This window comes from Myodes glareolus, chromosome 11 (genome assembly GCF_982192425.1).
Source record: "Myodes glareolus chromosome 11, mMyoGla1.1, whole genome shotgun sequence".
Taxonomy (NCBI): domain Eukaryota; kingdom Metazoa; phylum Chordata; class Mammalia; order Rodentia; family Cricetidae; genus Myodes; species Myodes glareolus.
Window position 1 is genome coordinate 69,423,291 of NC_142036.1, and position 13,032 is coordinate 69,436,322.

A 13,032-nucleotide genomic window follows, 5' to 3' on the forward strand; every position below is an offset into this window, starting at 1 on the left:
ATGAATGGGAGACAGGAGCGGAATCCAACATCCAGGTGTGAGAGGGGAAACGCCCAACCTGGTCCAGTCTCTGAAACAACATTGACTAAAGGAGGATCCCCATCAAAATATATCTGAGCTGCACACACATATCTTGTGTGTGTGTGTGTGTGTGTGTGTGCTTCTCTTGCTTTAAACGGAAGCACAGCGGTGACAGTGGAAGAGAGGAGAGGTCCCCAGAATGCAGCTCAGCCCCTAAAAGGCTCCAGCTTGTATTCTCATTTCCTACCCTACACCACCAGGTGGGGCAGGCAAGGAAGCAAGCCTTAACAAAAGCCTGGTCGCAGTCAGCCGCAGGTCGTTAAGGACAAGACCTTAACAGCCATTTCTCCAGCCCACCCTGCTTCAGACAGCAAGTGAAGTCACGCTGGAGGAACAGGCAATACAAGCAGTGCTCTAAAGTAAGTCACTGAGCAAATCAGTGTGTAATTACTGGTCTTTCCTCCTCTGCTTTAAGTGGCTGTGTTCCACCGAGTCCCAAGGCCGAACCTTGGGCCTCTTGTCAGGCAGGTGTCTCTGCTGAGCTGGGAGGGTCAACTCCTCTGAGTTGTTTCGGGTCTGTAAGCCCTGACTGAGCGTAAAACTCAGGACAGGCGGTTGATAGGATCAGTAGCTGAATTTCTAATTTCTCCTTTTTTCTTTGCAAACAAGGTCTCGTTATGTGGTCCTTGCTGGCCTAGACATCGAGACGTAGACAAGCAGGCCCTCGGTCTCAGAGCTCCCTCTGTGTCCTTGTCTCCTCTGCCTCGCCCACCGGCCCCTGCCTCTGCCTCTGGAATGCGGTTGTTAATGGTGTGCTACTTCCACACCCAGCAGCAACTGAACTAAAGCAAAAGAAAAAAACTTATTGTTTGAGGGCTCTTTTTCCCGTTGTGTTGTCTGTTTTCACCGAGCTGTTGAGCATAAGAGTCAAGAGAAAAGCTTTCTGGAATCCTTCTGTGGATTCTGGGGGGTAGAACAGAGGTCTCCAGGCTTGCAGAGCAAGCACTCGCACGGTCTAAGCCATCTGTGCCGGCGCGTGAATTATTTTTTTCTTCTGAGACACGGCCCCCTTGTAGCCCAGGCTGGCCTCAGCCTCCACCTGGCCGTGGATGGCTTTGAACCCTTGGTCCTCGTGCTGGACCTACAGGCTCACGTCAACACTGCATCGATACCCCAGCATGTCATCCCGAGACGGTGCCCGCGGATAGCGGATGGTGTGTAAAGGGGATGGTGTACAAAGGTCTGGAGGTGTGGCCGTCCGCGCAGTCTCCCTTCAGGCCCAGGGCGAGGGGCCATCTGGGCGCGTTCTGACGTTGGGTCAAGACTGGGCGGAGGCTCTGAGCAAGGCCTCTGAGGACAGGGGAGGGCGGGGCGTATGCAGATGAGCTGTCGCGCAGTGGCTGCCGGTCCGGCGGTGTCGGCTAGGCGCGTCCCGCGAGCTGACCGTACCGCGTGGGGTGGATGGATGCCCGTGAGGAGCTCGGAGGGCGGCACGAGAGGACGGCGAGGCGGCGTCGCGAGGGCGGTGACCGTTGCTTATAAGTGCGTGTGTGGTGAGGGAGGGCACGGTCGGGGCGCGAGCAACTCATACTTACCTGGCAGGGGAGATACCATGATCACGAAGGTGGTTTTCCCAGGGCGAGGCTTATCCATTGCACTCCGGATGTGCTGACCCCTGCGATTTCCCCAAATGCGGGAAACTCGACTGCATAATTTGTGGTAGTGGGGGACTGCGTTCGCGCTCTCCCCTGGTATTTTGGTTTGAATAATAGAAAATGATATAGTTTCTTACTTTAGTGACTTCTGGTAGGAGTCCGCAAGTGTAAGCACAGCCGGAAAGAGGGCTCCGGCTTTCGCCACCGGTGCTTGTTACTCGCTGTGTTGCTGCTGGGAAAGGGGTTTTAGTCTGGAAGTGTTGCAGCCAGTGCGCTTAGCCGCTGAGCTATCTTTCCAGCCCAGTATATAAATTAGTAATCACAGATTGGAAAGTTTAGGTAGGTGGCTGCCTATTCTCTTTTATTATGCAGGTCAGATTTTACCTATTGGGCAAAAAGGCACCACTGACAGCTCCCCACCCGTCAGTTAATTTGGGATGAGCTAAACCATCAATGGTGCTAATAAAGGTGAAGGAAAGGTTCGACGGCAGGCAGGTGTGTCCAGCTGCTTCCACACCATATACATAATAGTACATAATTGTACTATAATACAATTGTACTGAAAATACAATATTGTACTATACAAAATTGTACTATAATACAATTGTACTGAAAATTGTACATAATAGTACAATTTTCAGAGGCTCTAGGCCACCTTAGGCAATCCAACCAACCAACCCTCACAAACAAAAGATAAATTAATGGCTTCGCCTGGGACTGGAGAGGTGGATGGTTCAGTGGTTAAGAATACTAACTGTTCTTCTTCCAGAGGACCTGGGTTCAATTAATTCTCAGCACCCGCATGGCAGCTCACAACCGTTTCTAACTCCCAATTCCAGGCTCTCCAGCACCCTCTTCTAGACACCACAGGCACTATGCACATGTGGTGCAAAGACAACCATGCAGGCAGGCAAAACATCCATACACACAAATACTTTTTATAAACTTGGAGTAAGACTTTCCTTTGGTCAGCCAGCTCACAAATAACAAGGAGACATTAATTATGAAAGCTCGGCCTATATAGCTTGAACATGTTCCTAGCTAGCTCTTATATTACTTAACCCATTTATATATTAATCTATATTCTACCTCTTGGCGTCATCTTACACCTCCTGTTCGCTCCCAGTGTCTCCTGGCATCTCCCGCGTGCCTCTTCCTTTTTCTCCTCGGAAAACCCAATGCCTCCTCCTCCTGCATATTCAGCTTTTTATTACACCAACCACAGCAAATACATCTTCACGCAGTGCATAAAAATCCCACAAAACTCAAGAAAATTAAACTAAAATTAGTTACTTTTACTGTAGATTTTCCATGTAGCCCAGACTGCCTGGTTCTTGGTCCCTCATCTCTCTTCTTCCTTCTTTTTTCTTTCCCTTTCTTTTTTTCCTTTCTTCGCTCTTCTTCCTTCCTCTTTTCTCCCTCTTTCCCTTCCTCACTCCCTCCATCCCTCCTTATCTCCCTCCCTCCCTTTCTTCGTTTCTATTTCTCTCTCTTTTTCTTTTTGGTGTGTGTTGGAGAGTGTCTCAGAGTTCTTAACTGGCCTGGAACTCTCTGTGCAGACCGACCTTGTACTGGGCTCACAGACAGCTCACAGAGATCCTCCAGCCTCTGTCTCCAAAACATTAAAACTGAGTTCAGTCCTTGAAACTCACATGGTAAAAGAAGCAAATGGATTTCTACAAGGTGTCCTCTGGCACATGTACCCACCCCAAAAATGTGGAAAAATTTAATGTACGATTTGTGTCTTAATAATAATTAATAAGGTTCCTTATGCTTTAGCTTTGGTGGAGGGATGTTGCGATAGATTCACACGGAACATGGTTTAGCGTTGCTGACCACCGGCAGAGGAGATAGCAGATCCAACAGGAGCACCAGGAGCAGGTGAGTACCTGCTCCCTAGAATTCTTTATGAGTGATAGGGATCCAGATTCTGGTTCATATTTGTGTGGGAAATTCATAGAATCATCCCTCCCTATCCCCCCCCACCTGCCCAGGCCTCCTCCTTCCCTTTTTTTCCCTTTAAAATGTATCAAATGTAGCGGGGCGGTGATGGTGCACGCCTTTAATTCCAGCACTCGGGAGGCAGAAGCAGGAGGATCTCTGTGAGTTCGAGTGCAGCCCTGTTTACAGTAGCTAGTGCCAGGACAGGTTGCAAAGTTACCCCAAAATCTTGTCTCGAAATTTTTTTTCTCAAATGCATATATGGGTATTTTGCCTGCATGTATTCCTGTGCAGTGCCCACCTAGGCCAGAAGAAGGCATCGGATCCCCTGAAACAGAGCATTGTGAGAAGAATCTATGTGGGTGCTGGGAATCGAATCCAGGTCCTCTGGAAGAGCGGTTCTTAACCACAAAGCATCTTGTGCATACACGTCTTGTGATGTGTACACGGACAGCACGCAGTTTCACAGCTCTCCTCCCGTGCTGACAGTCCTTACAGCCGTCTGAGTTCCCGGAATCCTGGGTGGGGAGGTTGCTGTAGATCATCCATCTGCAGTGGTGCTCACAGTTACTGTTAGCATTTTGACAAGTTGTGGATCTCTGCACCAACCGCTATGTCAACGTGTTGCAGAGAAATCCTTCTCCGACCAGACAGTTGAGACCAACACGGATTTTCTATGTATGAAATATACAGTTGGACGGCATGATCATTTAGCACAAGTTATGTGAGGGGAGACATCATATCCTTCAGTGGTGTATATTGCTGGAGACTTTGGGGTTGTGAGGAGGAACAACAATGGAGTAAAACCCACTTATCTATGCCTCTGTAAACCGTGAGTAGTTTTAAGCCTCTGAGGTGAAAGAAGTCGTTTTTTGATCAACTAGGCTAAGAATTAAGAATATAGTGACTGGCATGGGGCTTGGAAACTGAGGAAATATGATGAATGTTCTGATTTCAAAGAATCTTTGTATTTTTTGTGAACTGCTTTGTTCGTGTAATGATTAACCTGTAGCGAGAAAAGACAATCAATTTCCTTGTGCAAAATTTATATACACACACAAAACCAACCTTCTGACAACCCTTGTGAAATTCACTGGCTCAGAATAAATGATGCCTGTCTCAGTTAGGGTTTCTATTGCTGTGAGAAAACTCCACGGACAGCGGTGGATGGCCCTTTAACCTCAGCATTCAGGGGGCAGAAGCCAGCAGATCTCTGAGTTTGAGGCCAGCCTGCCTGGTTTACAAATCGAGTTCCAGGACAGCTAGGGCTGTTACACAGAGAAACCCTATCTCAAAAAACAAAAAGCAACCCACCTCCCCCCCCCCTCCCAAAAAAAACACCCAAAGCGAGAAAGAGAAAGCAAAAGCCTCACAGCAAGATCTTATAAAGGCATTTTCTTGAAGTTCCCTCCCTTCCAGTGAGTGACTCTATCTTGTGTCACGCTGACATAAATATAGCGAGTATACCAGGCAAGCTTTAAATTCACCAATATCCTGCACCGTCTGAGTGCTGCTGAGATTAAACTGTCTTTCTGTCAACTCGACAGGAGTCACTTGAGAGGAGGGAAGCTCAGTTGAGATACTGCTTCTATAAGATCAACGATAGGCAGGAGAACCGGAAGAGCATTTTCTTAATGGTGAATGTAGGAATACCCAGCCCATTGTGGGCAGTGCCACCCACCCCTAGGCTGGTGGTCCTGGGTGATGTAAGAACGTGGTCTGAACACGTCTCTACGGCCTCTGCTTTAGTTTCTGCCTCCAGATTTCTGCCTTGAGTTCCTGCTCCGACTTCCTTCAATAGTGATGGACTTGTGATGTGGAACTAACTGTAGGTTTCAATAAGCCCTTTCCTCCACAAGTTGCTTTTGGTTTGTCCTGTTTTTCTGGTTTTTATTCGGAGTGCTGGGATTAAAGACATGCACCACCAACACCCACCCAGCTGAGCGGCATTTTGTTAATTAGTGATTGATGGGGAAGGGCCCAGCTGGTTGGAATGGCCCACCCCGTGCCTGCGCTGTTTGTCTTGGAGTCCGTAGGAAAGCAGGCTGACCTGAGCCAAGTGATGGCACACGCGGTCATGTCCAGATCAGGAAACCCTACAAATGCTCCCACAGTACCCATCCGTGGCCTCTGTATCAGCTCCAAGTATCAGGGACCTCCCGCACGGGGATCCACTTCCTAGTCCAAAGCTAAGTTTTTGGCTAATATTAAGAAAGACCGAGGGCGGGTGCTCCACCTAAAGAGGGAAAAAAATCACATAGATTAACTACAAAGGTTTCCTGCTGTGAGCAAAGATCTGTGTTCTATTTTTCAACCAGAGTAAACCAGGGGAGAGCGCGAACGCAGTCCCCCACTACCACAAATTATGCAGTCGAGTTTCCCGCATTTGGGGAAATCGCAGGGGTCAGCACATCCGGAGTGCAATGGATAAGCCTCGCCCTGGGAAAACCACCTTCGTGATCATGGTATCTCCCCTGCCAGGTAAGTATGAGTTGCTCGCGCCCCGACCGTGCCCTCCCTCACCACACACGCACTTATAAGCAACGGTCACCGCCCTCGCGACGCCGCCTCGCCGCCCTCTCGTGCCGCCCTCAGAGCTCTTCACGGGCATCCATCCACCCCACCCGAAACGGTCACCGCGCGGGACGCACCGCCGACACCGCCGGACCGGCAGCCTCTGCGCGACGCCTCATCTGCATACGCCACGCCCCCTCTCCCTCTCTCACCCCTCCTCCCCTCTCCCCCCGGGCCACTAAACTGACCACAGCGGCTCACATTGGAATCTTAACAGTTGCGAAGCAGACGCGAGAGAACTGTCCGGACCTACTCGTCCTGATTCTTCACGTTCTCTTCATAGCGGCGGGGAGAGGAGTGGAGGGAGGCCCGGACGGCCTCCTTCTTTCCTTTCCTTTTTCCTTTCCTTTCCTTTCATTTTTCCTCTTCCCTTCCCTTCCCTTTTCCCTTCCCTTCCCTTCCCTCTCCCCTTCCCTTTCCCCTTCCGACTTGACAGGCCCGAGGCCACAGTTAGGTAGGTGGGCTGCTTCACAGCACTGCAGAGGTTCTTCTGACATCCTGGGTGTGAGAAAAAAGTCCTTCCTGTCCGAGGTGCTCACTTCTAGTTACCCTCAGTCAAGGTTAAATAAACCCCAACAGAGAGCTCTTCGCCACCTTGTTATATTTTGCTCGCCATTCCAGAGGAAAAAGGTGGATTTGGGGTGACATGCTCCACCATACAACTCCGAGTTCAAGGAGTGTCTCGTCTCCCTTCCATTCCAAAGCCTGCTTTTCCCGTTTATTTTATTTTATTAGTTATGTGTTGTGTTTTGAGAAGACTTATCTTGGGGAGCTGCAACACACACACCTACTTACCCTGGAGGGGGAGCCCACAGCAGACAAAAGTATGGATTCCGTCAAAGTCAACTTGGTGAACCAATGAGTTTTCTTGGGGTTACTTATAAGAATATGGGTGAGAGCTCACTCCTGGCGCAGAAATGACTCCAAAGCAGCTGCGTCACCGGAGTCCTCCCTAGCACAAGAGAACCTGATCCACGGCTCACAACCTGCGCGCAGCTCCAGCTGGCTGGAGCATCTCCTCCAGTGTCTCGGTTGATCGACACCTCGTCCAGGCAGCTCGGCCGGGTTCTGCTTCTTCCAGGTTGCTGCTTGACTCTCAGAGGCTGTTTAGCAGCTAGTTCCTCTGAGAGTGACACTCGCCAGCCTGACAGTGAGGGAGGGGCCTAGTGCGTCTGCTCAGTTTCAGGGAATTCCTGCAGCTATTTTCAGTTGTGTAGTTGTGTACCTCTTGGTTTAAGAAGTTTCCATCTCCGAGGAAAATGATACACAACAACGTACATATACTTGTGTGTTGTGTGCAGGAACCCACAGAGTCCAGGAGTCGCTGCCGTGCCGGAGACCCTGGAGCTGGAGTAACAGGCAGCTATGAGCCGCCTAAAGCTGGGCTGAGAACCCTGCACTGGTCCTCTACAACAGCAGGACGGGCTCTTGGCAGATGAGCCCTCACTCCCTCTCTCAGTAGAAGACTCTGACTCCTGATGGGGACAGCTTCTTAAAAATCCAACAATCCTAGGTTCTCTTAGTCCGTTTACTGCACCGTGCTCCCCTTCACTCAATCTTCTAGCCTTACTGGCTGAAGAAGTCAGCAAGTCAGCCCTTCTGCATGCTCGCTGTCAAAGGCCACTTTGACTGCTCAGCTTCACATCCTGTGCCTCCCACCAGGTAGGGAGAGTCTGCTTCTGGGCTTGGAACACCACATGCTTATGACGACCGCTAGCGCCACCTCTCCCTTGACTCGGGATGACAGGTAAAGGCTCAGTGTGTGCCCACACAGCAGTGAGTCCAGAGAGGCTATGTTTGCAGGGACAGGCAGCCAGCTAGTCAATGACCTGTTCTTCAGGCACAGAGTGACTTTGCTGAGTGTGCCCCGGACGTTCTTTTTGCTTTGGGTTTCATTCATTAAATCCAATCGTGGGCATGTGTGGGTGCCACAGCGAGCGTGTCCAGGTCAAGGGCCGTCTTCCGGGAGTTGGTTCTCTCCTTCTACCCCGTACAGTCTGGGGATCAGACTCAGGTTGTTAGGCTTGACAGTAGTGACCTTTACCCTGTGAGCCACCTTGCTGCCCCTAAACCATTTGGGGGAGGAGTGGGGATTGGGGCTAGGGGGCAGCATCTATGTAGCTCGTGGCTAGCCTAGAACTTCCTGTATAGACTAGGCTGGCCTCAAACTCAGAGTTGGCACCTGCTGCAGCTGGCATTGAAGCTGTATGCCACCACACCTGGTTTCTCTTGTTTTTCCGAGGCCGGTTTCCCCCTGTGGTCTTGCCTGGCCTTAAACTCACAGCACCGATCCCCACCTCCCCCAGCTGTGAGATTATAGGCAGGCACTACAGTGCCCAGCTACAGGTTTTTAAACATTATTTTATGTTTATGAGTGCTCTATCTGGATGTAGGCATGCACGCCAGAAGAGGGCATCAGAACCCACTATAGATGGCTGTGAGCTACCACGCTGTTGGTGGGAACTGAACTCAGGACCTCTGGAAGAGCAGCCAGTGCTCTTAACAACGGAACCATCTCCCCAGCCCCTTACATGTTATTTTTCAAGGTGTTGGTGAGAAACCCTGGCACACTGTCCACTCATTCTGTATGTTATAGCGACCCCACCCAAGGCCCGCTGGCTAGTCCGTACTGCTGCTGCTATCCATCCCCACCCCACAAGAGGCACTCTAACCACGGATCCAGGGCCTGCCAAATCGGCTTAGGTAAGCACACTTGTTGTCATGGCTGGCAGCCTGGGTTTGATCCCCATCGTCCACCTGGTATGAGACTCACAGGTGTCATCCTCTGACCGTCACTGTATGTAGAGAGCCCATGCATTACATTCAGGGATTTAAACATACAGTACCTGGCGGTGGTGGCTCATGTCTTCAACACCAGTACTCGGGAGGTAGCTCTGTGAATTCAAGGCCAGCCTGATCTACAGAGTGAGTTCCATGACAACCAGGGCTACAGAGAAATCATGTCTCAAAAACAAAACAAACAAACAAAAAACCCCAAAAACTACCAAAACGACAACAAAACCAAAAACAAAAGCCAAACCAAACCAAAAGAAAACAAAACAAACAAACAAACAAACAAAAAAAAACAAAAAAAAAGGAAAGAAAAGAAATGAGGATAAAGGGTAATGTTGTTTTTTGAGAAAATGTCTCACTATATAGCCCAGGAGAGCCTAGAACTCATGATTCTCCTGCCCCAGTCTTGGATTACAGGCATGCTCCATCACATCTGGCTCAGATAATTTGGAGGGGGTGTTTATTTTTAAATGTTATACGTATACTTTAGTGAGTGCATGTATTACGTGTGTGTGGGTACACATGCTATGACATACAGAGGTCAGAGAGCAACATTTGTGCGTTTGCTTCCTGCTTTCAACTATGCGTGGGTCCCAGGAATCTTGGACAACCTTTCAATACTGAGCCATCTTCACCAGCCCCTCCCAGTTCTCTCTCTCTTTTCGAGACAGTGCCTCCTGCCTTGGGTCACTCGCATTAATTGCTACCAAAGTGAAAAACAAAAGCATCGGATGGACCTTTGTTTCAAACTTGAAGCCAGCAGCAGGTCAGGAGAACTGGACTGTGGTTTTTCACAAAAGACTTGAAACTTCAACATCCTGGAAGAGTTGACATTAGTGCTGACGCCAACTTTTGAAAGTGCCCTGAGACTGGAAGATGGCTCAGAGGTTAAGGTATAAATAATATCTCAAAATTTATAGGATAGGGCTGGAGAGATGGCTCAGTGGTTAAGAGCATTGCCTGCTCTTCCAAAAGCCCTGAGTTCAATTCCAAGCAACCACATGGTGGCTCACAACCATCTGTAATGAGATCTGGTGCCCTCTTCTGGCCTGCAGGTATATACACAGACAGAATATTGTATCCATAATAAATAAATAATTTAAAAAAATTTATAGGATATATATATGTATATGCTTTCTATTGTGATATTAATGGTCATATAGAGTACTAACTAATTATAGAAAAGAATTTCGTAGCTTTCTGTACATGATTTCATCAGGCTTGAGTGTCTATCAGGTAACTAGGAATTAGGTTTGCATACCACGGATGCACTTAACAAATTGAGATCCTCTAACCTCTCCGAGATCTGCTACCTAAGATCTGCAGTATACCATGGCCATTCCTAACAACGACCCCTGAAGTCTCCAGAAGGACGATGGCGTCCCACAATAACGGTTCCACTGGACCGTGTGCCGCTGGACCGTGTGCCGCTGGCCATGTCGGAGGAGCAGCAGTTGGCAACTGACCTCAGGGGATCAGCCCATCAGGAAACACAACCCCGGCGGGTGAATCTCGGATAGGCAAGGCCCCCAGTGTCTTTTGCTTCTGCTGTGCCTTCACGTGTCTGCTGCTGCCATCTTTCTCTGGTACCTGGCGTGGGTGTGGGGAGATCCCCACTGCCTCTAATGTAGTGTGTGTATCATTGAAAATCCTGTTCTCTGGGGCATTTTCCTGCAGATTATTATGAAGATGATTTCCTCCTAAACTGTACCGCTTAACTGAAACAAAGATTTTATACAGTATTTTCTCAGGGTCCCCTAGAGATGCCAGAGCCCTCCAGACAGAAGGAAGCAATCTAGAGAACATGACACCCACTATCCAAAGGGGTGGGGTGGGTGGGTGGGTTTTGGTTATTCAATGGGTTATGGATTCTTATTGTTTAGGGGGGTTGGTTACGAGTTGTTATTGGTCATGGTCAGGAAAAAAGCTGAACAAAGGAGATTAGGTTCAGGGATCTTGTTCTGAAAAGAAAAAGTTGTTATAGAAATTACAGAATAAAAGGGCAGATCTCTTTTGCTTTTTCTTATTGTTTTTATTGAGTTATATATTTGTCTCTACTTTCCTCCCTTTCTCCCCCTCCCCTTTCACCCTCTTCCATGGTCCCCATGCTCCCAATTTACTCAGGAGATCTTGTCTTTTTCTACTTCCCATGTCGATTAGATCCATGTATGTCTCTCTTAGGCTCCTCTTTGTTGTCTAGGTTCTCTGGGATTGTGAACTGTAGACTGGTTTTTCTTTGTTTTATGTCTAAAAGTTACTTATGAGTGAGTACATATTTATTGTATTTTTCTTTCGGGGTCTGGGTTAAGGGTTGATCATTGAATTTACGTTTAAACTAAAAAAACCCAAATACTAGTCTTAAATATTTTACTTTGGTATAGATTTTTGTTTATTGTTACAAAAATTAAGATTATCCTTGTTATACTGTATATATGTTTGTAGTCTTTTTAAAGATATTTTATGACCGGGCAGTGATGGTGCACATCTTTTATCCCAGCACTTGGGAGGCAGATCTCTGTGAGTTCGAGGCCAGCCTGGTCTACAAGAGTTCCAGGACAGCCAGACAAACTTTGTGGAAAAACAAATGCGAGTGGAGTGGGGAGAAAGTGATTTTAATTTTATGTGTTAAGTGTTTTGCCAGGTGGGTATTCTGAAAGAGCAGTCTGTACTCTTAACTGCTGAACCATATTTTCAGATATCACACACCCACACACACACAGACCAAAGTGTCATTTCTCTTCCTGTACTGGCGATAACAATATCCATATATATTCCCAATCCATTTTCACTGCCGGGATACAGGCACCGTCTGGACCCAAAAATGCAACGCTCCAACTGAGGGTTGATGGAGTGATAAAGCTGTATCATCACCTTCTGCTAGATGAGGATACTAAGTAGGGACTTGCACCTAGAAGAGGGCCCTCACAGAAATGACCACGCTGGCACCCGGACCCAGACCCTAGAGCTGTTTTGATTCTGCGAAACGGACACTAGAAACTTGAAGCAAAGGGATCTCTGACCTAGGGGCTCAACCTCCCCGAGAACAAAGGTTCCGCTGCCGCAAAGGACTGGAGTGAGTGTGGACGGGTTTAATGAAGCTCAGCCAGTCTCCAGGGTGGCCATGCTCCACTGCTGCTTTGAAGGAACCACTGCCAAGAGATAATGCCAGATAAGGAGAGTAATACTTCATTTACTGGAATTGTTTCTACCAGCCTTTTGAGACAGGGTATCTCGTGACTCTGTCACCCAGGCTGGCCTAGAGGAAGTACTCACAGCAACCACAGCTGGCTGAGAAGTTTGCAAACCGTATGCAGTATGAGATTAAGGGGCATGCATCTCACCCAAGTGTTCTACCGGCGGAATCACCCCCTCACCCTGGTTTAGATGCTATGGCAGGACGCCAAAACTGTTCAGGGAGTCCTGCCCGGTCTCTTGTGACTTCTCCTGGGCCTACAATGACTATTTATGCTCGTATAAAATGGTAGGTAGTTGTTGTTCCTCTCCCACCCCTCCAAATTAATGGGTTTTGCCTAACGGTCCGAGCCCAAAAGCGCTTGGTATTATGGTGTGATCTGACAGGGGTGGACGCTGTATACCTTCCCGTAGACGAACTACGCGGTTGGAGAAAGCGGTGGTCGTTGGAAAACATAAAAAGTTAAGTTAAAGTCAGTGAAAGAAACCGTTGTCTATTCTTTTAAAACCAACGTTGCCAGGGGAGAGCGCGAACGCAGTCCCCCACTACCACAAATTATGCAGTCGAGTTTCCCGCATTTGGGGAAATCGCAGGGGTCAGCACATCCGGAGTGCAATGGATAAGCCTCGCCCTGGGAAAACCACCTTCGTGATCATGGTATCTCCCCTGCCAGGTAAGTATGAGTTGCTTTCGCCTCGTAGAAGGACTCCATCGTTGTCGCCCCACTCTAAACTTACGGTCTTCTGTTTTGTGCCTTCTCTCCCTCACTTTTGCTTGTTCTCATAGTGCCCCCCCCAAAAGAACCCTGGACATCTTGTAGGTATCATTCTTAAACGGTATGGGAAATGTACGTGT

General features: G+C 48.5%; 2 long non-coding RNA genes and 3 other non-coding genes across 6 annotated transcripts; 3 read left to right on the forward strand and 2 right to left on the reverse strand.

Moving 5' to 3' along the window:
* The first annotated feature begins 1,536 nt into the window (after positions 1-1,536).
* Positions 1,537-4,739, forward strand: LOC148120532 (uncharacterized). Of its 2 annotated transcripts, XR_015739257.1 has the most exons (3): positions 1,586-2,015; positions 3,456-3,557; positions 4,248-4,739. It is a non-coding gene; the product is annotated as an uncharacterized LOC148120532 (long non-coding RNA). The 2 variants fall into 2 exon arrangements; XR_015739256.1 differs by having other exon boundaries at positions 1,537-2,015; positions 3,456-4,739.
* Positions 1,609-1,772, forward strand: LOC148120533 (U1 spliceosomal RNA). The gene has a single exon (XR_015739340.1). It is a non-coding gene; the product is annotated as a U1 spliceosomal RNA (small nuclear RNA).
* Positions 4,740-5,942: 1,203 nt separating the features above from the next.
* LOC148120534 (U1 spliceosomal RNA) lies at positions 5,943-6,106 on the reverse strand. The gene has a single exon (XR_015739343.1). It is a non-coding gene; the product is annotated as a U1 spliceosomal RNA (small nuclear RNA).
* Positions 6,107-6,280: 174 nt separating this feature from the next.
* On the forward strand, positions 6,281-9,861 carry LOC148120535 (uncharacterized). Its single transcript, XR_015739258.1, has 2 exons — positions 6,281-8,894; positions 9,656-9,861. It is a non-coding gene; the product is annotated as an uncharacterized LOC148120535 (long non-coding RNA).
* A 2,833-nt stretch (positions 9,862-12,694) lies between these two features.
* Positions 12,695-12,858, reverse strand: LOC148120536 (U1 spliceosomal RNA). Its single transcript, XR_015739346.1, has one exon. It is a non-coding gene; the product is annotated as a U1 spliceosomal RNA (small nuclear RNA).
* Between the last annotated feature and the right edge of the window lie 174 nt (positions 12,859-13,032).